Source organism: Phaenicophaeus curvirostris, chromosome 16 (assembly GCF_032191515.1).
Source record: "Phaenicophaeus curvirostris isolate KB17595 chromosome 16, BPBGC_Pcur_1.0, whole genome shotgun sequence".
NCBI classification, from domain to species: Eukaryota; Metazoa; Chordata; class Aves; order Cuculiformes; family Cuculidae; genus Phaenicophaeus; species Phaenicophaeus curvirostris.
Genome location: NC_091407.1, coordinates 15,832,399 through 15,860,311, shown reverse-complemented (window position 1 = coordinate 15,860,311; position 27,913 = coordinate 15,832,399). Strand labels below are relative to the sequence as shown.

The following is a 27,913-nucleotide window of genomic DNA, read 5'->3' as shown; positions in this document are numbered from 1 at the left end:
CCAGAGGAGGCCACGGAGACGGTCTGAGGGCTGGAGCACCTTGTGTATGAGGCCAGGCTGAGAGAGTTGGGATTGCTCAGCCTGGAGGAGAGAAGGCTGCAGGGAGACCTTAGAGCAGCTTCCAGTACTGAAAGGGGCTCCAGGAAAGCTCAGGAGGGACTCTGGATCAGGGAGTGCAGGGATAGGATGAGTGGGAACAGTTTTCAGCTGGAAGATGGGAGGTTAAGATGAGATCTTAGGGAGAAATGTTTTGCTGTGAGGGTGGAGAGTCTCTGGCCCAGGTTGGGCAGAGCAGTGGTGGCTGCCCCATCCCTGGAGGTGTTCAAGGCCAGGCTGAATGGGGCTTGGAGCCTCTGATCCAGTGGGAGGTGTCCCTGCCCATGGCAGAGGGTGGAACTGGATGAAGGAGATCCATGCATTGGTTGCTTCTCCAGCTCAAGCTAGGCTCGGTGTAGCAGCAAGGACCAGAGCTGGGCTCGAGTTTCTTTTCCTTAAAGCCTGCATCCTCTCCAGGCTTTTTTCCCTTCTAACTTGCTTCAGATCTCTCTGTGCTTTAATGCTGAGGTGTTGAATGATGTCTTTGTGGCAAGAGAGGGATGCTGTATGCTGCTGAGCCTGAGTGCAACACCACAACCCATTTGCTGGGGCCCTAGAGCAAGAAGGGACAGGTGGCTCCTGGCCCTGGGCAGCCCCATGAGCCTGCTGCTGCTTTCCTGCTTTCTCGTGCCTGTCTGCTCAGCAAATGCTGTTGGAGCCACCTGCTATTTTATGCAGTAGCCTCAAAACCTCAGTTATCTGTGTCTTATTGGGTCTGAATGAGAGTAAATGGGCTAAATCCTGCATTCCCACTGAGACCCAGGGCACTTCTTGGGTTTTGGGGGATGCAGAAAGGAATGAAGAAAGGCCATGTAGCTGGAGGATGGGCACAGAGCTGGGGGACAGCAGTGCCATTTCAGTGGCACTGAATTGTCCTCAGCAGAGTAACAGGATGGGCTGGGTGGCACCAGCCCTGGGGGGGTGGGTTTGGCACAGGTCACTCGTGGTGGAGTGCTTGCACTGGAGAGCACAGGCTAACAAAAGCGGATAGGAAGTTACTTCTGGTGATAAATTGATGGCTTCATTTGCTTGACCTTTGAAAGCTTTTCATGCGTTAGCTGTGTGTAGGAAACGTAACTTTCCCTGCTGAGAAATGATGAGTTCTGCCTCTGGAGGAGAACGATCAATGTGATCTTTTTTGGATGTCTGGCAGAGCTCATTTAACATGAAGCAAGGCTTGGGTCCTGGGCTGAGATCCTGTGCTACGGAGTCTGTGTCCACATGACAGTGGAGTTGGAAAGGTGGAATGGGAGGAATTCAGTAGAAGTGTTTTCTTTTGAAGGCTGTGCAGCTTGTGGGGAAACACCAAGGGCTGCCAGAGTTACGGAAGTGTTTTGATTTCCACTGAAAAGATGGGAAAAGTGAAGTGTTACAATGGTGAAGGCTGAGGACTGCTTAGTGCTGAGCCTCTCAGTCTCTGGGGCTCCTCGATCCCTCTCTCCTGAGCAGCAAGATCCATGTCCCAGCCCTTAGGATGTCAGTCAAGGGGTCTTCCCTCTGCTTTGTCCCTGAAGCCTGACAGACCTTGCCTTTCCCTCCTCAGGTGTGAGAAGAGAGGCTCTTGCTGTGGCAGCTCGTTCTCTGGGCTCTGGGGCTGGTTGATGCTGAGCAAACACGACTCTACCCCTGTGTGGGATTCTGGTGGCATCTGCACATCGTGCTGAGGTGAGATTAGTGTTCAGTGCGCTCATCCTCCCACAGGGGAGAACATCATCTGGAAGGGTGGCTCCACATGGAAAACATTAGACTGGTTCCTCAGGACTCGAGGGCAGTGGGTCACTCAGTTTGGTGGCTGGTGTCCATTAGGAGGAGAGGGAAGCGAGAACTTTGGGGAGCTGCTGGCTGGCTCACCAGGATATTTCTTAGGGTTAATAACAATGGAGTGAAATGTCACAGGACAGCAGAATCTCTGACTGCTGTGAGGCTTTACCGTGAGTCTGGATGTCCAACGTTGTCCTTTTTGTTCAGAAAGAAGAGCTGAGATGTGGGTTTGTGATTAAGAAGGGGAAGCCTGCTGCGCGGGTCTGGCAAGGCTCTGTCTTGCTTGCGCATACCAGCTTGTCCTGGCGCCTGCTTTGAGGGCACAGGGGATGCTGCTCTGCATGCCTACAGCAGCACCTCAGGCTGTTGTTTCTGGCTCCACCGGGGGGGTTGTTTCTCCACGCTTGCTTTCAGCATCGGATGCAGATTGCTTCCCAGGGAGCAGTGCTCTGGATATGCAGATGCTGGCTCGGGTTTACTCCTATGCAAAATGGGTTTACAGGAATGTACTGAGCTCTTTATAAACCAGCTTGAGGTCTAATGAAAGACAGCACTGTGTAAGAGGAAAATATTTAGTGCGTTACTCACTTTGTTAATGAGGTCAGATCATGGCCTTGCAACCAAATTAGTTTGTTTTGCTCTAATCAGTTTTAGTAGCAAGAATGCTCAATAATTACCCACGTCCTGATGAAAGAGATGGGATGGTGTGAGTACGGCATTGCGGGGTCCGAAATGACTTGTGGAGGTTATTTTGCGAAGGTGTCTCATCAGATGCACAGTGCCCTGGGGTGATGCTGGCAGAGCTCGGTTTCAGCTGGGAGCGATCATAGAATCATAGAATAACCAGGTTGGAAGAGACCCACCGGATCATTGAGTCCAACCATTCCTATCAATCACTAAACCATGTCCCTTAGCACCTCATCCACCCGTCCCTTAAACACCTCCAGGGAAAGTGACTCAATCACCTCCCTGGGTAGCCCGTTCCAGTGCCCAATGACCCTTTCTGTGAAAAATTTTTTCCTAATGTCCAGCCTGAACCTCCCTTGGCAGAGCTTGAGGCCATTCCCTCTCGTCCTGTCCCCTGTCACTTGGGAGAAGAGGCCAGCACCCTCCTCTCTACAACCTCCTTTCAGGCAATTGTAGAGAGGTCTCCCCTCAGCCTCCTCTTCTCCAGGATAAACAACCCCAGCTCTCTCAGCCTTTCCTCATAAGGCCTGTTCTCCAGCCCCTTCACCAGCTTCGTTGCTCTTCTCTGGACTTGCTGCAAAGCCTCAACATCCTTCTTGTGGTGAGGGGCCCAGAACTGAACACAGGATTCAAGGAGCTCTCATGGTCCTTAGCATGGCTGCTCTGTCCTTGGGGTGTTCAGAGGAGCATCAGCAGCAGGAATAACTTTGGATTCTGCTGTCTTCATTGTTCCAATCCCATCTGAGATGTGGAATGCTAGGTATCTCTTCAAACTCTTCATGTCTTTAATTTTTGCACACTGTCAAGACCCCAGGGACTGTCAAAACCATCTGCTCTCTAAAGCAGAAGATGTCCACTGAGGTATTTGCACCTCCAGTATCTTTTCTGGGTTTTTTTTTTTTTTATTTTCCTAATGTCAGCGGTATGTTCCTGTGGTGGTCAGGATGGACGGGCAAGAGGGCTGGATGCAGCTTGAGAGGCCAGGGTACTGAGAGCCTCTGCTGCGATGGGGTCGTGGTTCAGGAGGAAGGATTGTCAGTGCACCGGCATTTTCCTTCCAAGGGTGATGGTTGTGCATGTGTCTTCTGCACATCCAGCTGCTGCACAGCACTAGAAGAGCTGGGCAGCATCAGGCAACTTCTATGCCGCGCTTGGGGGAGCACAGGGGGATCTGGGGGAGCGCAGAACAACTACCTGAAAGGAGGTTGTGGAGAGGAGGGAGCTGGGCTCTTCTCCCAAGTGACAGGGGACAGGACGAGAGGGAATGGCCTCAAGCTCTGCCAGGGGAGGTTTAGGCTGGACATCAGGAAAAATTTTTTCATGGAAAGGGTCATTGGGCACTGGCAGAGGCAGCCCAGGGAGGTGGTTGAGTCACCTTCCCTGGAGGTGTTTAAGGGACAGGTGGATGAGGTGCTGAGGGACATGGTTTAATGATTGATGAGAATGGTTGGACTTGATGATCTGGTGGATCTTTTCCAATCTGATGATTCTATGATTTTATGCCTCTCAGCAGACCCATACCTGGAAACTGAGTCAGAGTCTATGTCCTGATCAAACCTCAGGCTGAACTTAGCTATCCCAACACATGCTGGAGCTGAATGGTTCTTCTCCAGCATCTGCCTGGCAGCTCCCCAGGTGTGTGGTGGCTGGATAGCAGAGCTGCAGCACTGTGGAGCTGGTGTGGGGAACATACGTTGCGTCTGTTTCATGGTGCTCTCCCCTCTTCTCAATTGGTCCTTGCAGGAGCCTGGGTCGGTCTCTTTGCCCACAGCTCAGCAGCTTGGATTGAAGTTGTCCTTTTCTGTGAGAGACTTTCTGCAAAAGGATGAGCTCATGCTGGAACTCCTATTTTCTATCCCCTTAATCCAGTTGCTGACTTCAGTTAAAATATTGTTAATTCTTGCTATGCTTCCCATTCCTTTGTCCTGTTTCCTTCTGGCTCGGCTCCCTGAAACAGAGGGAGCTGATGCTAGGTTGTTTCTCCTTCTCAGAAGTATGCTGGGTGCATGTGCTGTGACCTGCGTGCCTTGAATTTGCATCTCTAACTGGTCACAAATCATCATTTGTCCAGAATCCACATGGAGATTGCTGAGTCTGCAGCTCCTTTGGTGCCCTCACCCCTCAGTGGCATGAAGTATAGGTGGTGACAATCTAATAAACTCTTCCCTAAATAAGAACCAGTGAGAGGAAATACTTGAATACAAGTTTTGTAGTTGATGCCATGTTTATTGTTTGCAAATCCAGCTTTGGAGACTTGAGTGCTGCATGGATCATCTGCTGCTGCTGCTTGTCTGTGTTGTGAAAGCTCCTAACTGAGGCTGCGATTGCTGAGCAGCCACCTGTAGTAGCCACCCTACTCCTTCCCATACCTTTGCTTTGATTCTCCACCTGTTGTGAATCGATACCAGAAGCTAAACAGACAAAAAGCCACGTGCTGGTGGTGTCAGGTGGTGGTTTTGGTGGTCCAGCCCCTGTGTCCACCCCAGCAGCACCAGTGTGGGTGCAGGGAAGGGACAGCTGCAGGACTTCATGTTTCTCCTTGAAGAACTTTGTGAGATGGCTGTTGCTCCAGTTCCCCAGCCTGTCAAGATTCCTCTGAATGCAGCGTGGCCCTCTGGGACAGACTCAGTGTCTTGATGTTCTTCCTGGGTCACCTCCCCTTGCTCCCACTCTTTTAACACTGGAGATAAGTGAGGAGCTCCTTGCTCATCTGTGCAGGCCTCCTGCTTGGTTTCCAGGAAGCGGAGGGGAAACTCATGAGGTTGAAGGACACAGTCCTTGAAAATCAAGTGGATATCATGGGCTGCTTTTCTCCCCAGGACTGTCCCCCATGGGATTTCTCCAAGCGGGTCCCTGAACAGGGCAGCATCTGCTCTCCTAGAGTCCATAGCTGTGGCCTGCAGGCAAGTTGTCCTGTTTGCCCCTTCTGGGGTCCTGAGCTGCACCATGTCACAGCCAAGGCTGCTGATGACCTTCACATCCTTGACCTTCCTGACTGGTAAGTGCAGTGTCTCCTCTCACTGGCTCCTTGATCTCCTGCATTGGGAACCTGTTATCACTGCTCTCCAGAACCACCTGGCTGGCTGGAGCCCTGCTGCAATGTTTCTCCAGCAGATATTAGGGTGTTTCAAGTCTCCCTTGAGGACTGGTATTTGCAAATGTGAAGCTTCTTCCAGTTGTTGGAAGGTCTCCTCTGCTTTGTCCTGATCACATGGGCTGCTGCAGACACCCGCCACAGCGTTGCCTGTGTTGGCCTGTCCCCCAGCCCTGAGCCTTAAGCTATCAGATGGCTGTTTGTGGATGATACTAAGCTGGGTGGAAGCGTGGATCTGCTGGAGGGTCGGGAGGCTCCAAAGGGATCTGAACAGGCTGGACCGCTGGGCTGAGACCAATGGCAGGAGGTTTAACAAGGCCAAATGCTGGGTCCTGCACTTGGGGCTCAACAACCCTGAGCAGCTACAGACTAGGAAAAGTCTGGCTGGAAAGCTGTGTGGAGGAGAAGGACCTAGGGGTGTTGGTTGACAGTGACTGACCATGAGCCAGCAGTGGCCCAGGGGGCCAAGAAGGCCAATGGCATCTTGGCTTGGATCAAAAACGGTGTGGCCAGCAGGTCCAGGGAGGTTCTTCTCCCTCTGTACTCGGCACTGGTAAGACTGTTCCTTGAATCCTGTGTTCAGTTCTGGGCCCCTCAGCACAAGAAGGATGTTGAGGCTCTGGAGCGAGTCCAGAGAAGAGAAGAGAACAAAGCTGGTGAAGGGGCTGGAGAACAAGGATTACGAGGAACAGCTGAGGGAGCTGGGGTTGTTTAGGCTGGAGAAGAGGAGGCTGAGGGGAGACCTCATTGCTCTCTACAACTACCTGAAAGGAGGTTGTAGAGAGGAGGGAGCTGGGCTCTTCTCCCAAGTGCCAGGGGACAGGACAAGAGGGAATGGCCTCAAGCTCCGCCAGGGGAGGCTTAGGCTGAACATTAGGAAAAAATTTTTCAGGGAAAGGGTCATTGGGCACTGTCAGAGGCTGCCCAGGGAGGGGGTTGAGTCACCTTCCTTGGAGGTGTTTAAGGGACGGGTGGATGAGGTGATAAGGGACATGGTTTAGTGTTTGATAGGAGTGGTTGGACTTGATGATCCAGTGGGTCTTTTCTGACATGGTGATTCTATGGTTCTTGGCACTCTGAAGGGACAGCCCCATGCACTCTAAGCAACTCCTTCTCCTCGCTCTCCTACAGAGCCCCTTGCTGTCCACCTCAGCTGTCCTACCATGTCCCTTGGTCCTGGGGAGGCCTGTAGCCTCATTTGTGCCCTGCACCTGCCTCCAGGCAGCCACGTTCCCCCATGACACCGTGGATGGTGGGAGCTCGACCTGTGTTCCACCTGTACCAGAAGCCTCTTTTTTAGTCAGTTTTGAATTTCCCACTTTTTAATTCCATTGAATACCTTTAATTCCTGTGTCATGGAACAAGGAGAGCTCTGTACAGAAAAGCTCTGCTAGAGATGTATATTTTGGCAATTCTAAAAATACACCTTGCTTGCAGAGGCTTGTGCGGGGTAACCATGGCAATGTGGCTCCAGGAGCAGGGTTAAAAACAATTGCACCGATTAAGGGGAAAACAGAGCTGGTACAGCTTAGAGAATCTGGAAACTCAAAAAAGAGCCACAAATACTGTGTGTGATACTGTGGCCTGAGGGCCACCGTGGGTTGGGTTGATTGTATAAGGAACATCCCTTGTGTGCGGCTCCCAAACCAACAGCAGCAACGTGAGATGAACCAGTGGGGAGGTGTGGGAAAGCATCTTCTTGAGAGGCATGCTCAAAGGCATCCTGGCTGGAACCTAGAGAGTGTTTTGAGGATGAAAGGTCTGTCTGGAGAATGGGTTTGGCTGGTGGTATTGGCCTGTGCGAGGGGCAGATGTACGTTAAAATTCACGCGCAGAGCCAAAGCCCCTCAAAATCCATGGTGCTGCTTTCACAAATGGATTAGCTCTGGGCTGGGAAAGCAGGGCTGGAAAAGCAACCAGATCAGCATAGAAGCGAAGGACTCATTTTGTTCAAAATACCTTTGTTTTAATTGTCCTTGCTGAGTCCTGGCTGGGGTTGGAGGAAGCCTCAGGAATGTGCTACCAGCCTGCTTGCTGTGAGTGGTGCTAGGAACTGTCTGTCAGGCTCAAAACCTGTACTGGAGAAGGCTGGACAATCCAGTCCTTCAGAAAGCTTGGAATAATTTTATTTCAAGCACCTTTTCAAGCACAGAGAAAGATAATTGAAGGATTCAGAGTAGCTCTTTCCAAAATAGTGCAGAGGTTTTGTAGATGCCGCCTGGAGCCCTGTATCCAGTTCTGGAATCCCCAGTGTAAGAAGGAACTGTTGGAACGGGTCCAGAGGAGGCCACATAGGTGATCCAGGGGCTGGAGCACCTCCCACATGAGGTCAGGCTGAGAGAGTTGGGGGTTTTGAGCCTGGAGAAGGCTGCTGGGAGAACTTAGAGCAGCTTCTAGTGCTAAAAGGGTCTCCAGGAAAGCTGAGGAGGTGCTTTTTAGGGAAGCTTGAGGTCACAGATGAGTTCCCAGAGGGGCTCTTGCATGGCTATAGTTGAGGCTGTGAGCACCCTCATCCAGTGGGAGGTGTCCCTGCCCGGTTGAACTGGATGGGCTTTGAGGTCCCTTCCAACCCAAACCATTCTATGATTCTATGCCAAGGGTTTTTTCCTTCACTGGGTGCCTGTGCTTTGCTGTGCCAGCGTGCTGATGCCATCCCATGGTTGTTGAGTGCTGTGGGCAATGTGCAAATGTGCCTCTTCCTGATGCTCTAGGATGTTTCTTATCCTGGAGCAGAGAGTGGCCATGATGTTGCTGCCTGTCCCTAGGCTCGAGCCTGGGCTGGTGGTGGCTCCTGCCCTGCCTGTTCTCACCAGGACTGCTCAGCCTGATGCTTGATCAGCCTCACCAACCCTGAAGAGCTCCTGGAAGCTCCTTGCTGTGAGTGGAAGGACTAGAGAGGAGGACGCCATGGAGGGGTACTGGTCACTTACTGGTTTTGCTTGTCCTGAAGTGCATGGACATTGCTGTGGAGCCAGTATCAGTGGAGGAGAGTTTGAGGTTAAAACAACACTGGGCTTGGAGTGGTGGATGCAAACCAGAGGTCTGCAGAAAGGAAGGAAGCGGGGGCTGTGCAGCTGTGCTTGGAGGATGCTGCGCCCGCTGGAAAGCAGCAGCGGGGTCTCCCGAGACAATTTATGTGAAGGAAGCCCTGATGAAGTCACCAGTTTACTTGGCTTGGTGGCAGGAGGTGTCGTTAGCAGTGCCGGCAGGGATGGGACAAGAAGTTCAGATTAAAGGTAGGAAGAATGGGGCACCACTGGTGTATGCAGGGCATCGTCACCAGGCTGGCAGCCTGCTGCGTGGTGGCCGAGCTGCCCTGCACATGAGATGGTCAGTGTTTAACACAGCCATCACTCGAGAGGGATCTCCCTGCCTCTGAGCACTTGACCTTCCCCACTGGGTGTAAATTTACTGGGCAGGCTGCGTGTAAATTTACTGGGTGTAAATGCGACCTTGCCATGCGACCCTGTGAACGCCGGCTGAGCTGGTGGTTGGAGCTTTCAGGCAGGTCCAGTGGGTCTGGCGTTTATCCCCAGGGAAGGTGGGCATGGGTGCCCCTGCAGCTCCCAGGGACGCTTGCTCTGCTCGACTTGGGGCTCCAGGGGGTGGCATTGGTCCCAGGTGGTGGAAGTAAAGCTCCCTGCAGCCCTCCAGCAAAGCCTTCCACTTGCCCTGGCCAGGATGGGGATTGCAGGCTTTAAGCTGGTTTAGGCAAATTTAAACAATGTTAGGGTGGATGTCTTGAATTCGCTTTGAATTATGGTTTACATTCATTTGGGTTAATTGGGCTGGAGGTCCCCCTGCAGCGTGTTTTTGTTGTGTAGGTTAAGCCAAGTGCATGAAACTGGTTTGGAAAGTGGGCCAGGCTGGGGAAGAGGCAGAGCTGAAGACGTGGGGAAAGCTCGAGCACGTGGCTGGTGGCAACGCTGGTGGTGCAGGAAGGGACTAGGAGACTTCCCAGGCTTCAGCTCAGCCTTTGGCTCCTGGCTGGGGCCGGTTTGGTAGGTGAGGAGTTGGCAGTGGAGCTTTGTGCTGGGAATTTAACAGGTACCAGGCAGCCGTGTGTGCTGGTAGTGTTGAGCTGCTGGAAGGGTGAGTGGCTGGGCTGGAAGAATGTGTGCATAAACAGCCGAGGAGTCCCACTGAGAGTGGACCTGGCCACCCTCGGAGCTGCAAAAGCTCCAATGGATGCAGGTTTGGCTTGAGTGGGTGGGAGGGAGGAAGGCAGCGAGCTTTCAGCCTGACCCACAGGCTGCTTGGGAAGGGCTGTCCCAAGGCTGGTCCTCCTCCCATTGCCTCCTTTCTAGCTGTGTCCCCTCTTGCACATGGGATGTGACTCCAGCGCGGTTCAGCACTGGTTTTCCTGTGTAACCTTGCAGGCAAACTGGGATGCGATGTGTGTCTGGTCCATCAGCTCTCTACGACCCATTCTCTGGTGGCTCTGGTGTCTGGTGACCGTTGCCTCTCCATTATCCCTTCAGCAGGAACGCTGCGGCAGTGAAATCCTACACGTTCTGCTTTCTGCTGTCACCTCTTCCTTGGTGGCCGCGGTCCCGTGAGTCCAGCTGAGGCTGTGGGAGGGGCTGCAGGTGCGTGTGTGGGGAGAAAGGGAAGAGGCAGCATAAAGAGCCGTTGTTCCCTCCCTGTGAGGTAGAATGTCAAGAGGATTTCTTATAGAGTGTGCTTACCCTATTCCTGCAAAACTAAAATTAGTTCTAATTAAATGGATTTTAACCTCCACTGTGCATGCTGCAGATTAATGGAATGTACGATTAACTTCTCCTGCAGCACTAGAGGCTCTTGAAAATGACTTGGAAAGAAATGTAGCTCTGTATGTGGTTTGAATTTTTAATTTATTTAAATAGTTACAGTTGAATTAATTAATTTTAAATGATAGACCTTTGATCTTTTTTTTTTTTCAACCACTCCTGCCTCTGCAGCTGAAGTGCATCTTTCCAACTCTTCTCCATTTGTAATGAAATGAATTGCACACAAATACAGAGTGTGATAAAAATGTGCCAAGTGCAGCCCGAACTGCAGCTGCGGCAAATCTCACCCTGTCCCTGGGGTGCTGGGGGAGCTGCTGGTGCCCGTTCTGAGGGGGGACCTGCACCAGGACCCATGTTCTGGGCACAGGCAGCTTGGTGTGAGTTGTGGGGGCACAACCTATTTTGTGGATCTTTGCTTTCCTTTGGCGGTGCATGCTGAACGTGGCTTTGTCTTTTCAGCCTGGAGAAGGAAAGGCTGCAGGGAGACTTTAGAGCAGTTTCCAGTGCTGAAAGGGGCTCCAGGAAAGCTGGGGAGGGGCTTTTTGCAAGGGCATGGAGTGATAGGATGAAGGAGAATGGCTTTAAATTGGAAGGGGGAAGATTTAGATTAGATATTAGGAAGAAATTCTTCATTATGAGGGTGTGGAGGCCCTGGCCCAGGTTGGGCAGAGACGTGGTTGCTGCCCCATTCCTTGAGGTGTTGGAGGCCAGGTTGGATGGATCTTTGATCCAGTGGGAGGGTTGGAACTGGATGAGCTTTGAGGTCTCTTTCAACCCAAACCACTCTGATTCTGTGGTTTTCTGGGCAGTCACCTTTTGCTGTGTCGCTTCCTGTACAGTGATTCCTAGGTGAGCACAAGCAGCTCACACTCCCTTTGGGTTTACCAAGCTAGAAAGGACCGAACTTCCTTGGGGAAACTCCAGGGTGACCTTTGCAGGTAGACTCATGTTCCCACTTGCCACAAGCCCCTGCTGCTTGTGTGCCAAAGCCAGGGAGTGAGGATCTGGCTTAGGGCTGGTTTGAGGTGCTGCGGGCAAGCTCACCCTTTGGCTGCGGACAGCACTGGATGAGCCGTTTGAGCTGTTCCAGGAATGCTTTAAGATGAGAATAGCAGATATCATCTCTGAAGTTTCCCAGTCCCTGCTAGGACACTGACCTTGTGAGACTTGCTTCAACTGAGGACAAATCTTCCCGGAACGGCTGTTCCCCCCACGCCCCTCAGCCTCCTTTCCCTGTGTGCTCCCAAGCCATGAGGACCCATGGATGTCTCTGGATCCAGATCCAAGCCTGCCTTTCCAGGTCTGTGTCAGTGGTCTTGGTCCCAGCTGCCCCCTGCTCTGTCTCCTTTCAGTGGGAAGCTTTGCTCGTGCTGTTCCCAGCTCCTTATCTTGCAGCACAGGACTGGGCTGGGGCTCCCCCGTGGTCACCTTCCAAACCGGCATTTCTGGAGGAGCAGGAGTAAGGTCTGTATCTTCTGTTCCCTGCTTGAGCCCTTCTGTGCACCTGCTCCAGTTGGCAGCTCCTGAGGGCTACTTCTGGAATGCTGTCAGTGGCATCTCTACCTTGGGAAAGGCATCACTTGTCCCAAAACTCAGCATATCTGAGTCCCTGCGCTCAGATTTTTGACTTTGAAGATGAGTCCCGAGTGTTTTTGCTGCTGCTGTTTGCTTTGGCTTGAGGTTGCTCTGTTTTCCGCATGGATCCAGCAGTGGGGCTGCTGGGGGGGGGTGTGGGTTTCTGTCTGGGAATATTATTGGGTCAGAAAGAGCAGGGTGAGCTCTCTCAAAACCAAGAGAGTGAGGTTTGGAGGAGGAAGCAGAAGGATGGGCAGCGCTTCCTAGCAGTGGTCTTGCTCTTTATTTTTGTGGTCAGTTGAACTGGTGGTTGTGGCTGCAGCCCACATGGCCGGGGAGAGCAGCAAGGAGATCTGCAGGAAGAGGGGAAGAGAAGCCTGGTGTGTCTCTTCTTCAGCAGAGAGCCTGTGATGGACTGGGCATGTTATCTGGTCCTGGTGTGATGCTGTCAGGCAGTTCTGGGACCCCAGTGTGCCCAGGAGAACAGGGAGGCAGTTCCAAACTGCACCAGTGCCCAATGGCATGAGGTTTAACAAGGCCAAATGCTGGGTCCTGCACTTGGGGCACAACAACCCTGAGCAGCTACAGACTAGGAGAAGTCTGGCTGGAAAGCTGCCTGGAGGAGAAGGACCTGGGGGTGTTGGTTGACAGTGACTGAACATGAGCCAGCAGTGGCCCAGGTGGCCAAGAAGGCCAAGCATCTTGGCTTGGATCAGAAACGGTGTGACCAGCAGGTCCAGGGAGGTTATTCTCCTTGTGTACTTGGCACTGGTGAGACCGGTCCTCGAATCCTGTGTTCAGTTCTGGGCCCCTCAGCACAAGAAGGATGTTGAGGCTCTGGAGCGAGTCCAGAGAAGAGCAACGAAGCTGGTGAAGGGGCTGGAGAACAGACCTTATGAGGAACGGCTGAGAGAGCTGGGGTTGTTTAGGCTGGAGAAGAGGAGGCTGAGGGGAGACCTCATTGCTCTCTCCAACTACCTGAAAGGAGGTTGTGGAGAGGAGGGAGCTGGGCTGTTCTCCCAAGTGCCAGGGGACAGGACGAGAGGGAATGGCCTCAAGCTCCACCAGGGGAGGCTTAGGCTGGACATTAGGAAAATTTTTTTTTATGGAAAGGGTCATTGGGCACTGTCAGAGGCTGCCCAGGGAGGGGGTTGAGTCACCTTCCCTGGAGGTGTTTAAGGGACAGGTGGATGAGGTGTTGAGGGACATGGTTTAGTGATTAGTGGGAATGGTTGGACTTGATGATCTGGTGGGTCTCTTCCAACCTGGTGATTCTATGATTCAGTGATGCTTTGGTCATTTTCTAGTGAGGGCTGTCCCATAGGGTGGTGGCACGTGAGGTGGCTGGGGCTGGAGAAGGGACTCTGCTGTGCTGAACCCTCTCCTGGGAGCCAGAGGGGCTTTCTTTCAGCCTTGCAATGCAGGGGAAGCTGCCTGAGCTTTTGTGCAAGTTTGTTGCTGTATTATTTGCCCTTTTAACACAAGACTGAAAACATCCTGTAGAGAAGAGGGAGCCAGAGCTCTGCAGTTCAGCTACTGGGATCAGTCAGGAGCATTTCTCGGAGAAACAGAGCAGCAAAAGAGCACGTAGAGGGAGTAGATTTGTTGTTATTGATGGATTGCCTGTCTGTGGGAAGATACAAACCCAACTCTGGGGTGCTGCTGTACAAACTTAACACGAAGGTCACAACCCGCTGTGTCAAAGCACTCGGGAACTCCCTGTGGTCTGGCATTTGGGGAGACTTTGGAGGAGGCTCCAGAGGTGCTTGCTGCAAGGCTTTCCTCCTGAAAGTGCTAGCACTAATGATGAATTAACAATTGCTGGAGGGCACTCACCTTGCCCGTGCTGGCTCGGTCCTCTGGGGTGGCTTCTGATGAGTGGCCAGTGGTCATTGACATGGTGAAGCTGGAGCCTGTGATCCAAGCATCCATCCCTGGGGCTGTGCTGGTGCTGGCAGTCTGGGTCCCCATTTGCCTGCTGATGCTGTGCTGGGTCGTTGTGGCACCAGTGCTTCACTGGTGCTTTGGCTGACACTGTATGAAATCTTCAGTGTAAGGGATCCCTTCATCTGTCTGTAGGCACTGGGAAAATAGAGGCATATTGGATAAAATATTACCAATATTTGTAGTTCCTTGAGAACAGAGCTTTGTGAAACTTGAGGTTTTGCATTGTGTGTGGTCCTTTCTAGCTCTGCTTTTCAGGTTCAAATCTTGAAGTGCTTGGCAGAGAGACAAGGCTGGCCTTTCGCAGCCGAGGGATTGGAGGGCTCTGTCAACTTGGCTGGTCCCATGCCCCTCACTTGGGACCTGCTCACCACACCACAAGACCCCCTCACCACAAGAAGGATGTTGAGGCTCTGGAGCGAGTCCAGAGAAGAGCAAAGAAGCTGGTGAGGGGGCTGGAGAACAGGCCTTATGAGGAATGGCTGAGAGAGCTGGGGTTGTTTAGGCTGGAGAAGAGGAGGCTGAGGGGAGATCTCATTGCTCTCTCCAACAGTGACAGTGACAGGGGACAGGATGAGAGGGAAAGGCCTCAGGCTCCTCCAGGGGAGGTTCAGGCTGAACATTAGGAAAAAAATTTTCACGGAAAGGGTCATTGGGCACTGGCAGAGGCTACCCAGGGTGGGGGTTGAGTCACCTTCCCTGGAGGTGTTTAAGGGACGGGTGGATGAGGTGATAAGGGACATGGTTTAGTGATTGATGGGAATGGTTGGACTCGATGATCCAGTGGGTCTTTTCCAACCTAGTGTTTCTGTGATTCTGCTGTCTGCATCATGCTGGTGTCTGTTCATAATACATGTGACTGGCTTTATACCCGTTCTCCAGGGTACTGAAGCTGCAGACACGTGTGGAACTTGTTAACATCCTAGCTGCCTGGCCAAGTGCTTTAGGACCTGGTGCTGTTCTGCTGTCCTGCTGGACCCTCTCTTGGATGGTAGGGTGTATGCAGTAATGGTATATGGAAAAAACAAGGAAGTAAACATGTTCTCAGTGCAACGAGGTGGTGTTATGAGGTGGAGTGTATGCCTTCCTCAGACGGGGATGGTGTGAGCTATTTGGAAACTATATGTGAGCTATATGGCTTTCAGTCATGGAGAGCATTAGAGAAGGCCCCATGCCTGCCAGCAGTCTGTTGGCTGGAGGGGAGGGTGAGACGTTGTAGGTGGTGGGTGTGAAGATGCTGCTTCCATGCCCCTGGGAACACTACCAGTGGAAACCAAGGATGTAGGGTTTCAGCCACTGCTCCCTGACTCATTGCTGCTGTGAGTTCCATTGTCCCTCCATTCTGCTCGTTTGAAACTCGGAAGACACATTTCTGTGCATCGCCACTGGGCAGATGGGGTGAGATGGGAAATGTCCATCAGCTGGGAGGAGCTGGTAGGGTTGCTGAGGGATGGCAGCATGGCATGCAGTTGAGTGCTGCACCATTTATAAACCCCAGACGCTTGATTTAAGTGTCCAGTTAAGGATATCATAAATCTTGCCTCCACTCATATCACAAATATGGAGCAGAATCTTCATACTCAGTGCAGGGAAGATTAGAGCCTTAAAGGATCATAAACTCTGCTTTTTATTGGGATGGGCGTATTCAAGCACAACTAGAAATCCCCCTGCAAAGTGACAATTGCAACAGGTCTGCTCCTAGGAAAAGGACTTAAGTGGGAGTAACCTGGCTTGGCATTAGTGGAGGGATTCCCAGGAGCCAAATCCAGGGACAGCAAAGCTGGGCAGGGGGATTCTTGCCACAGACTTAGGTAGGTTCATGAGCAGAGTGGGAGTGCATGGCACGTGTGTATGTAGATGAGCTCAGATGTTCCTGCTTTCCCTTCCCTTCTCCTTTTGCTCTGCGTGTTTGACCTCTCAGCTGAGCCCTGAGCTGCCCCTTGTTCCCAGTTGACCGTAAGTGATTTGAGGTAGATTTGCTGTCACCTCTGAGTCAGAGACCAAGTGTCACCGGGTTTCCCATCAGAGCTATGCTTGCAGAAATGTTCCCAAGAAATGTTTTCTGGGAGGGCTTGGAAATTCACTTGTAAACAGAGATATCAGAAATATGCGATTAAATTATTCCTCTATTTCCCTTGAAACAATGCCAGCATTTCCAAGTGACAAAGCACAGTGGTCCTCCAAAGCTGGGGGTCTGAGTGTCATCCCTGCAGAGTGGCCCTGGTGGCCATCTCAGGAGGCTTTGCTGAGGTGATGGGACTGGCACCATTTGTGGGTGCCCTGGACAGGGTTATGTTGGCATCTGCCAGCAGATCTGGGAGGAAAACAGATCTGTGTGCATCTCCAAGGACTTGTTTATTTGGGTTGGTTAGAGCCATCCCTACCCACCGGGCTCATGCTGGGGCTCCTCTGTGGTGCTCCAGCAGCTGCTGGGGTTGGATGAGGAAGGTTTAGGTTGAACATGAGGAAAAAGTTTTTCACAGAAAGAGTCATTGGGTACAGGCAGAGGCTGCCCAGGAAGGTGATTGAGTCACCTTCCCTGGAGGGGTTTAAGGGACGGGTGGGCGAGGTGTCGAGAGGCATGGTTTAGTATTTGGTAGGAATGGTTGGACTTGATGATCCAGTGGGTCTCTTCCGACCTGCTGATTTTATGATTCTATATGATTCCAGCTCTGTTTAGGACAATTTCAAATATCAATGCTAAAGTCAGCATTTATGGAATTTTCTACAGTAGAGTTCAGGCAGAAGTTTGTATTTGTGCTTTCTTCATGTGGCTTCAGACATGGCCCTCATGGACTTGTGTTCAGCTTGGACCTTTGGGCCTTATAGCAGATCATTGAATCATGGGGTCAGAGAATGGTTTGGGCCAAAAGGGATCTTAAAGCCCATCCAGTCCCACCCCTGCCCAGGGACACCTCCCACTGGATCAGGACGAAGCCCCATCCAACCTGGCCTTGAACACCTCCAGCAATGGGGCAGCCACCACTGCTCTGGGCAACCTGGGCCAGGGCCTCACCAACCTCACAGAAAAACATTTCTTCCTAAGATCCCATCCCAATCTCCCCTCTTTCAGATGAAAACCGTTCCCCCTCATCCTATCCCTGCACTCCCTGATCTGGAGCCTCTCCCCAGCTTTCCTGGAGCCCCTTTCGGTACTGGGAGCTGCTCTAAGGTGAAATATCTACACTATATTTATACCCCCCCTCATCTACTTCTCCTTACCCCTCCCTGGAGGGTGCTGATCACACGCCGTTTTGGCACTTGCCCTCATCTGGGTTTCAAAAGCTTTAGAAGCTTTGAGTGGGACCTTAATAAAACTGCAAAGTCTCCCCAGCGTTCAGCAGTCAGCGCTGAAAAACGTGGATTCTTTTTTTTTGTTGTTTTCTTTTTGCTTTGGATCCCTTCCAAGCCAAGTGCTTTGGGGTTTGGCAAATGTCAAGAAGCAAAGACGTAGCTTACACTGGGATCACAGAGTGTTTAAGCAAAGCCTTCTGGTGAAGCTGCTGCCACAGCAAAACTCCAAAGCAAGCTGTGGCAGAAGGGTTTGGTTTTGTTTGCAGGACTGATCTCCTGTTAGGATGAGTACTGGTTGTTTGCCCAAACTGCATTTGTGGTGTCAGTCACGGCGGTAGGAGCCTGAGCTGGGAGCTTTGCACTGAAGGACGCTGCGCTCTTCGCACATAAGTGGGAGCCTCTGAGCCGGATCCAGGCTGCAGCTGGGCAGACAGGAGTTACACATGAGTGCATCACTCACTCAAGGTCCACCAGCAGTCTCTCGCATGGAGTCTGGTGTGTGCTGGTGGATCCTGGACCTGGCTAGGTGGTGGGATGCACCTGGAGAGATACAGTGCTCCTGGGAGAGCAGCACCCTTGGTCCTCTGTGCGTGGTGTCCCTGCAGGGTACAGCTCTCCTGGTTCTTATTCCTGCACTTGGGGCACAACAACCCTGAGCAGCTACAGACTAGGAAAAGTCTGGCTGGAAAGCTGCCTGGAGGAGAAGGACCTGGGGGTGTTGGTTGACAGTGACTGACCGTGAGCCAGCAGTGGCCCAGGTGGCCAAGAAGGCCAATGGCATCTTGGCTTGGATCAGAAACGGTGTGACCAGCAGGTCCAGGGAGGTTCTTCTCCCTCTGTACTCGGCACTGGTGAGACCGCTCCTTGAATCCTGTGTTCAGTTCTGGGCCCCTCAGCACAAGAAGGATGCTGAGGCTCTGGAGCGAGTCCAGAGAAGAGCAACAAAGCTGGTGAAGGGGCTGGAGAACAGGCCTTATGAGGAGCAGCTGAGAGAGCCGGGGGTTTGTTTAGCCTGGAGAAGAGGAGGCCGAGGGGAGACCTCATTGCTGTCTACAGCTACCTGAAAGGAGGTTGTGGAGAGGAGGGAGCTGGGTTCTTCTCCCAAGTGCCAGGGGACAGGACGAGAGGGAATCGCCTCAAGCTCTGCCAGGGGAGGCTTAGGCTGGACATTAAGATAAAATTTTTTCAGGGAAAGGGTCACTGGGCACTGTCAGAGGCTGCCCAGGGAGGGGGTTGAGTCACCTTCCCTGGAGGTGTTTAAGGGACGGGTGGATGAGGTGATAAGGGACATGGTTTAGTGATTGATGGGAATTGTTGGACTCGATGATCCAGTGGGTCTTTTCCAACCCTCTGATTCTATGAAAGCTGGGTGTTTCCAATGTTCTGCGTGCGTGCTGAAATCTGCTAGAGGACACCTCGAAGATCAGAACAAATGTGCTTGTGGCAAGAGCTTACAGAATCATCACTGAGCTTTGCCCAACCATAAGATGTGTCTCTGTGGGCACCACCAGGGTTTGTTTCCTCTACTCAGACCAGGTTCTGCCTCCTGTAAGGACTTGTGGTTGTAGGCTGTGGATTGGATGTGTCTGCTTATTAAATGAATGTGCTGGGCTGCAAAGGTGCTCTGAGAACCCAAACCCTCCAGAGAGTGCAACCTCTCTTCCCAAAGCCGAGGGTCCTGTGTCAGGGGCCACTGGGGGTCCCTACCATGTAGGTCTGTACCTCAGTGCCAGGACCAGGGCTGGTGGAGCATCGAGGTGAAGCAGAGGGAGAAGGTCTGGGGAACAGGAGGAGACCTTCTGGCCCAGGAGGAAAGGTGCTGTTTACACTGGGTTTGTTGCAAGTCAGTGATTCGTTGCCAGCTTTAATGATAGAGCAAAGCATATTTACTCAGCTTGTTTGGATGGATAACAGCAGCTGGATAAGGAACTGTCATATGGGAATCAATTGGAGGCTTCAGCTCGTGAGGGAAAGATCTTATTTGACATCTGATGCCCTGTGCAACTGAGTAAGGACAATGCTGCTCTTTATGTGTTCTCTTCTGGTTCTTTCCCTTCTTCCCCATCATCCTCTTTGCTCTAACATTAGAGCTTTGACCCTCTGTGCTTGCTCCCAAAGCAAGCGCTGACACTAACCCTTTCACGTGGTTCCTATGAAGAGATCTTTGTGTTTGTGAGGGGGTGTGGGGGTGGGACAGCAGTGCTGGTGGAGCTTTGCATCCCTCTTCCCTTCTCTCCAGGGATGAGGCAGTGATGACTTTCTGCCAGGGAGAGCCCAGGGCAGGTACTGGCATGTGCCCTGCAAGTGGCTGTAGACGGGGTTTGTGTGGCAGCTGTAGCCTTGTCCAACGTGCAACAGGGGCAGGGGGTGGTGCTTTTTTGGCTCTGGGTTCACTGTTTTGGGAAGTGCTGTGGTCTTTTGCTGCTCTCCACTTTGTTCCTTGGTATATTGAATCGTGACATGACTTCAGCCACCTCTGCCACAAGCCACCTTGTTGCAGAGCAGATGAAGTCGTCTTCCGATGTGCTGATGGCCCCCAGCAGCATATGTGTGGTGTGAGGAGGTGGGAGAGGGAGCAGAAGAGCAGGGGGGGTGATGGCTGTTGAAACAAAAAGCCGTTGCTGTCCTGGAAATCCTGCATGGCTCCTGTGTTGGGGAGAGTCATTGTGAGTGTGTGTCACCATGACATCTCCTAGCCTACAACTCAGCCAGGAGTGAGTCAGCAGGCAGTGACTCAGAAAGGTCACCGGACCAAATTTACCCTCCAGGCAGAGACATTCCTGGCTGCATTTATGATACAACTTTCTTAAAAGCATCTTTACAAAACGATGACGTTTCCTCCCCTGCCTGGGACCTCTGGGCTCAGGTCCTGGCAGGCTGCTGCTGGTGCGGAGCCCGTGTTCAGCAAGGTCCCAGGGAAGGAAAAGCATGTGTGAACCCACTCTCTGTCCTGGAGAAATGCCTCATCCTGAGCTGCAAACATCTGTACAGAGACATGACACTGAGGAGGAAAGGTTTGCAGTGGGCTTGTGTATCTTTTTCTTCTCTGTCCCCTAGGAACTGCGCTGATTGCATTAAAGAGCATTTCTCTTGAATGCACCCAGTCCTGAACACAAACACTCTGGTCATGAGTAAAGGAAAAACTTTTCAGTGAGATAAAGTTGCTCTTCTTACCTCGGGACTTAGTTTGGAGTTTGGCTTGGGGCTCACAGAACATACCCTTGATCTTATCTTGGCTTCTTTGTCTCATTTCCTCCTCCTTTAATAGTGTTGCAGAAAGGATTTGCAGGTTCTTCAGGCTGTTGGCTTTCTAGGTACCCTTCTGCAGAGGGGTGGAGTCTGATGGGAACTTCTTAATGGGTCTGTAGTGCATCCGGAGCTGTGTGGTTGTGCCTTGTACAGCCCTTAGAAATAGCTGTTAGATTTGAAAGGTCTTTGTTTTGTGAGCTGAAAGTTACTTTTCTAGTAGGGCTGTGCTGTTGGGTTGACAGAACTGGGCAGGTCAGGCCAGCCCTGCCCTCTCCAGGTCTGGCTTGCTGGGCTCTTCCTCCATCCTTCTCTGCATGCCAGTGAGGTCTCTGCTTCTGGAGCTCTGCCCTCCTGCTGTCTTATCACTGGGCAGCATCCTCTCTGCGGAGTTAGGGATCAGCCTCGGTGCCCAGGACGAGTACTTGGCTCTGCAACACGCTGATGTGAACTTGGGAGAGAAGAGGAGCTGGTAAGGATGCTTCAGGAAAGGTCCTGTGCTAGTAGAAATGAGCTGTAGGTGGACAACGAAGAGTGGCTTGAGTACCAGGGCTCAAAGCCAGCAAAGCTCTCGGGCTTTTCAGTGGTCTTGCTCCTCCACGGTATGGCTGGAGCAGGTGAGTCTGAATGGAAAGGGCGCACTCCTTGTCTGGGAAGCTCCTGTCACCCCCTAGGCCATCTTCCCCTGGTCTGGGAGCCCTACCCAGTGTGTGTGGAGAGGGGCTGGGATGAGCTGGGTGGGCTGGACAGGCTCTGTCAGTAACTATGGAAGTGCCTGCACTGCTTTTGCCTCCTTTCCTGAGTGGAACAAGGATGTCCCGGTACAGAAACTGAGACAGCTGCTCTGGTGATAATTAAATGGGACAACTATCCTACCAATTACCCCTTGTGGGTGCTGTTACACTGCCTGTACGAGGCATAATGTGTGGGGCAGGAGGGGTGAGGGCTGGGTTTTGCCTTCCCTCTGTTTTCCAGGGAATGCTGAGTGTATCCTGGCAGCGAAGGGCAGGTTTGCGCTGTGTTTGGGCACGATGGTTTCCAAGGTGGCTGCTCCGCTCTCCTTCCTGGTCAGCAGAGAGCAGCCAGTGCCCTCGGAGGGGGCACATTGGCCGTGCGGTGAGGGGTGTCCTGTGGCAGCGCTGGCTGTTCTTACTCCCTTGCTCATCCTGGGGAAGTGGGAGAGGAGCAGAGGGATGGGAGGGCAGCCAAGGGGGGACACGGCCCTGGTCTTTGATGTGGTTGTGAAGCTCTCCTGCACCAGACGTGTACGTGCACCCTGATGTGGAACAGTGCCTGCCTGTGCCTGGGGAGATTTGGAGGTTAGACCCCTCTAGGGAGAAAGTGCAGGCTGCAGCACTGGAGGCTGCGGGAGGGCACAGGGCTGGCAGGGCACGAGCTGTCTTGGCAGCACTGCCAGCACCCAGCCCTGCCTCAACTCTGGCAGCGACACCGGTGCTGATAGCACTGGTGAGTTTACACTGTAGATTTTGTCTTCAATGCCAACATCAGGAAGCACTCTGAAATAAATGAATATGATGGCTGGAGGAAAGCCAAAGACTTTCCACGACTCCTGCTGGAGTTGCTCTCACCAGAGTGCTTAAGGCATGGTGTCCTTCTATGTCTCAGTGTGCCCTGGGCTGCAGGTTGGCTGGGATGGGTGCTGACAGGCTCCCCTGGACTTGCAGAGGATGTGCCTCGAGTAAATCAATCCATATACCTGTAAAGCTGTAATTGCACAATTTAATTCATGGCAGCTTATCCTGGTACAACTACAAGATAAGAGCATCGTAAAAGTCTAGCAGCCATAAGGACAGGTAAGGACAGTGGTGTTCTCTCATGCTGCTGCTCAGTTTTGAACTGGGGTAGTTAACATTGCAGGTTTTCTTTAGCAGAGGTTACAGTCTGCTTTAAAGCTCCTGGTTAACATCATCTCAGCTCCCACTGCCTCTCAGCCTGGCTGATGGCGTATCCCATGCGGGCTGGCAGCGCTCCCAGCATCACGGGCACGGCCAGGTCACGTCCCCGTGCTGCTCCCCCTGTGCCATGGCTCCTGTTTGCCTTGGCCCCGGCTCTGTGCCCAGCATCGCTTCCCAGGCGATGGGATTTCTGTAGCGAGCGTGCCAGGACTGTGTGGGGTTGTACACCACAGATGAGCAGAGGTGGAAATTGGCTGTCTGGGTGCCACAGGGCTTGTGGCTTGTATGGATTTTACCCCCTGCTCATCCCTGAGTCCTGGAGGGACTCTCGCTGTGGCAGAGAGGGTGCTGGGTGCTTGCTGGTCAAACAGCCTGTGCTATCTATTGATAGGAATGGTTGGACTCAATGATCCAGTGGGTCCTTTCCAACCTAGTGATTCTATGATCTTACCCACAGGTTTTATTGTACAGCTTGACTTCATAGCTCAGCGATGAACTGAGGAGCAGCAAAGCTGTTTTCTGTCTTTTTTTGGTAAATGTAGAGTTGCTTCATGGGTTTGACAGACAATTGGATTGAGGGCAACCTCAGCAAGTTTGCTGATGACACCAAGCTGTGTGGTGTGGTGCACACACTGGAGGGAAGGGATGGATTCAGAGGGACCTGGACAGGCTGGAGAGGTGGGGCTTTGTGAACTTCATGAAGTTCAACAAGGCCAAGTGCAAGGTCTACACCTGGGTCATGGCAACCGCAGCACAAATCCAGGCTGGGTGGGGAATGGTTCTGGAGCAGCCTTGAGGAGAAGGACTTGGGGTGCAGGGGGAGGGGAAGCTCAATGTGATCCAGCAACATGCGCTCACAGCCCAGAAACCAACCGTGTCCTGGGCTGCATCCAAAGCTGTGAGACCAGCAGGGCAAGGGAGGAGATTCTACCCCTCTGTTCTCCTCTGGCGAGACCCCACCTGGAGCTCTGTGTCCAGTTCTGGAGTCGTCAGCACAGGAAAGACATGGAGCTGTTGGAGTGAGTCCAGAGAAAGGCACGGAGATGATCCAAGGGCTGGAGCACCTCCCGTCCATGAACAGGCTGGGAAAGTTGGGGTTGTTCAACCTGGAGAAGAGAAGGCTGTGAGGAGACCTTAGAGCAGCTTCCAGTTCTGAAAGGGTTTCCAGGAAGGCTGGGGAGGGGGTTTTGATTAGGGATTGCAGGGACAGGATGAGGCTGGTGGTGGCCTGGGCTGTGGGAGGCAGTGGCTGGTTCCCCGTGGAGCCCTCGATGCATGCGTGTGCACACATATATGGTGCTGTTTAACGATTGCTTTTTCATACTCCCATCCTCATCAACTGCTGTGTCTGCAGATGTAGAGCCCTGCTGCATTTCTGGGGGGCTGAGCTGTATTTGGAGAGAGGGGACTCCCCTTCCCCAGCCACGCTGAGCCACAGGAGTGTCCTGCAGTGCCCCACTTGCTCCGAAGGTTGCATCTGGTCTGGGGTCACTGTCAGTGTTCTGGGGAAATGAATCCCAAGCAAACCCGTTGGTGTAACTCAGTAGCCAGGAAGCACGTGTCTTGGTAGTTAATTGTGTACTTATCACCAGGCTTTGCCCTGTGTTTTCACTGGCTGGTTTATTGCACAGGGCTGCGCTGATTTACTCCTCCCATCTTGGTTATTGCGCTTGGTTACTCCTGGGTCAATCTGGCTCTGGGGAGGACGTTTGCAACAACGAACTCTTTTCCTTTGCTTCTGTCTTTCTGTCTGTCTGTCTTTACCTTTGGAGCTCCTGTGGAGCTGGGGCTCTCCCAGGCCCCTTATCTCTCAAAGCCTTCCTGGGGCCGTCCCGCATGCTGTGGGCAGCTGAGCACAGAGCGAGGGCAGATCTTTGCTCGTGGAGATCTGTGGCTCCTCTTGTCCCTCCAGCTGCCCCTGGCCTTCAGGATGGAGAACTCCTGTCTCCCAGGAGTCCGGCTTCTCCTTGAACGTGCCCTTGCCTAGGGTTGAAGTGTCTTTAGCAGTCTGGTGATGTGTCCTATGGGGCTTTCCTTGGGGAGTGGATTAGGAGTGCTCAGATAGGGAGAATAAATATCTCCTCTTTTCTTTTACAGTCTGCTCTTTGGAGCTGGGAGACTAAAGAAATGGCGTTAATAAAGGTGTAGGGAAAGTGCTCTGCATGTTGAGGCTGGTCCCTGCAGGGTTTTGCTTAGATAAGCAGCTCTATAAAATCAGGGAGGACACCTGAAGCGTTGGGCCATTAATGCTGGATTGACTTTTGGTGCATGTAAAGATAATTGTATTTGTATCTCATTACCCTGCAGATTTGTCCAGCAGCTCCCTGGTAAAGGAAGAGCCTGAACAAACAACTGCCAAAGCACTGAGGTGCTCAGATTGTAGCAACTGCCCGGTGAGGAAGTTTGTGCTGGCTTTTAATCAGCGCTGTTGGTTTTGTGGGGCCGTTAGGGGCTCGAGCTTGGCCTCATTGGCCAGCTACCACTGCCTGCTGCTTTTGGAAGCAAAACCAGTGAGGGATTACACATGGGCGTATCTCAATTTTGCTTTTTCAGTGTGTGTTTTATATGTTTAAAGGCCACTGACCCAGCTTGCCTTGTGCGTGGGTGCTTTGTGAAGTGGAATGCTGTGGCTTAGACCCAGGTTCCCTGTGCTTTGGGCAGTGGCTCTCTTGAACCTGCAGCTGAGGGGAGAGAACGTTGGCCTGGCACTGGCGGAACCCTGAACAGGTTCCTCACTGCTGGGACCATAGGTGGCTGTGGGGCGGAGGGACGGGAAGGCAGCCTCCCTCCTACCGGCCCCTGGAATCAAACAACCTCGCCAACCAAGCAGCCTCACCCACTGCTTTGCTCCCAGGGGAAGATCCTGGCGGTTTGGGATGAGCTCCCGCAGCTTGTTTGTAGAATTGTAGAATCACCAGGTTGGAAAAGACCCACCAGATCTTCAAGTCCAACCATTCCTATCTGCCCCTTAAACTATGTCACTGAGCACCTTGCCTACCCATCTTTTGAATACCTCGAGGGATGGGGACTCCACCACCTCCCTGGGCAGCCTCTGCCAGGGCCTGATGACCTTTTCTGTGAAAAATATTTTCCTGATATACAGTCTGAAACTCCCCTGGCGGATCTTGAGGCCATTCCCTCTCGTCCTGTCCCCTGTCACTTAGGAGAAGAGCCCAGCTCCCTCCTCTCCACAACCTCCTTTCAGGTAGTTGGAGAGAGCAATGAGGTCTCCCCTCAGCCTCCTCTTCTCCAGGCTAAACAACCCCAGCTCCTACAGCCGCTCCTCGTAAGACTTGTTCTTCAGCCCCTTCACCAGCTTCTTTGCTCTTCTCTTTCTGACACAGCAGAAATAAAAACAAAGAGCTCTTCTTCAGTGTTTACTTTTATTTTTAGAAGACAATAAGTAAGCGGATCGAGCCACGGGCGGAAATGGTGTCTGAGGTCCAGGTTCCCCTCCGCCCTCGCCAGGAAGCTCATGCTGCACGTGCGCTGGCTGGGGTGGCTGCAGACAAAGAGTTTCTTGATGCCTTCCCACCCCCCCCCCCCCCCGCCTCAACTCCCCCTCCAGTTCCCTTGCCCACAGGCAAAGAGGATTTGCTTGCTGACATGCTGGAGTTCTGCACGGAACTGGGCTCTGTGTGCTGGGGGAACACAGCTGCGCCAGGCTGCTTCTCTTAGCAGCCGTTTCCCTTGGGTTGGGGTGAGCTTCCTGATTTTTTCTTTTCTTGGAATGAGGAATTAAATCATTGCTGAATGTGGTGCTGGTGGTGATGAGAACCCGGGACTGAGGTGGCTGACGGGTCCCTCCACCAAGCCACTCTTCTTCTGCATGACTGACACGGATGGAGCTTGCGTGTCCTGGCTCTGCGCAGCCTGGCGCGATGCCCTGTGCATCCCTTGGTGCAGAATGAGTGCGTAGCCCTGTTTCTTATGCTCCATCACCACGTACGCCTTGGGGAGCTGGAGTGTCTGCAGTGTGTATTGGTGCTGGTGTTTGGCACTGGGCAGAAATCTCTGCCTGCCACTGAGATGTCCCTTTTCTCCTTCCACCAAAAAGAGATGCTGTAAGGGGCAAACTGAAAACTAAGGCATGTTCTCCTGGTCATGCCCGTGAATGGGGATGTGGTTGGATGCAGGATTGTGCTTGTTGTGCAGAGGTTTAGGCTGGGCATTAGGAAAAAATTTTTCCCTGGCAGAGGCTGCTCAGGGAGGTGGTTGAGTCGCCTTCCCTGGAGGGGTTTAAGGCATGGGTGGATGAGGCGCTGAGTGACATGGTTTAGTGATTGATGGGAATGGTTGGACTCGACGATCTGGTGGGTCTTTTCCAACCTGGTGATTCTATGATTCTAAAGCCCAGCTGGCTCTGCCAGGACCACGTGCTCCGATGGTGAGCTGTGCTCTGCCCTGGGACAGGCAGTTCCCTGTGTGCCTTATTCGGGGCTGTGTGGGTTATGGTGCTTGTTTTCCTTGGGGGCTGTTGTTTTCTCCATGTCTGTGATGTCTCTTCTGTTTCTGTGGCAAAGGAACCCAGTCTGGCAGGGGACAGAACAAGAGGGAACGGCCTCAAGCTCTGCCAGGGGAGGTTTAGGTTGAACATTAGGAAAAAAAAAAAATCACAGAAAGGGTCACTGGGCACTGGCAGAGGCTGCCCAGGGAGGAGGTTGATTCACCTTCCCTGGAGGGGTTTAAGGGATGGGTGGACGAGGCGCTGAGGGACATGGTTTAGTGATTGATGGGAATGGTTGGACTCGATGATCTGGTGGGTCTCTTCCAACCTGGTGATTCTATGAAGGCCAGGCTGTGGGAAGGTCTGCGGTGCCAGATGCTATAAGGATGGGTAGGTGCCCCTTGCAGCAGCCGTGACTGAGTGCACGGGCCATATCCTGCCCTGGTGCTTGGCTGTTACCAGTGCCATGGCTAGGACGTGCACAGAAAGTATTCCTGTTTGTGCACTAAACAGTGTGCAAAGGCTCTTTCATATTGTCTGTGACTGTCGTAGCGTGGCACAATCCCTGCCCTTCCATGGTCCTGTCCCCCTGCAGACCCCCAGGGCTGCAGCCTGCGGTTGAAAGCAAAGGGCTGGCTGCCTTTGCAAGGGGGAGGTGGGCATGGGTGCTGTCTGGTAACGTTATGGAAGAGCTCCTGCTCTTTTGTGGAGGTGGTGATGCAGCCCTGCCTGCCTGCATCTGCCTGAGGTGACGCTGACAGCGCAGCACAGCTGCCAGGTACCTGGAATGTCCCTTGCTCTGTGCGGGCATCCGCTGCATCTTGCTTTCACTGCTCAAGCTTGCAGGGAAGGTAGTAGCTTGATCCTGAGTGCTTGCCAGTCCTAGTAGAGTGTTTTGTATCGACTTTTAAAAAATTTTTTTTGTATGGCAATCCTAGCTCCTGCTGACCAACAGCATGGAGAGGAGCTTGGAGAAGAGCAGGACTGTGTCCTCCCTGCCACATTAGGGCTGGAGGGTGACCACAGCCTTTGTCTACTCAGACCCCGCCTATCGGCTCCCACCCCTGAGTGCCCCAAATGACTT

General features: G+C 52.6%; 1 protein-coding gene across 1 annotated transcript in view; it reads left to right on the top strand.

Moving 5' to 3' along the window:
• The first annotated feature begins 1,745 nt into the window (after positions 1-1,745).
• Positions 1,746-27,913, top strand: part of LOC138727544 (ankyrin repeat and fibronectin type-III domain-containing protein 1-like) — a 271,747-nt gene continuing 245,579 nt past the window's right edge. Inside the window, exon 1 of the mRNA XM_069870035.1 lies at positions 1,746-1,761. The gene's annotated coding sequence lies outside the window, so the exon portion shown is untranslated. The remainder of the gene's footprint in view (positions 1,762-27,913) is intronic.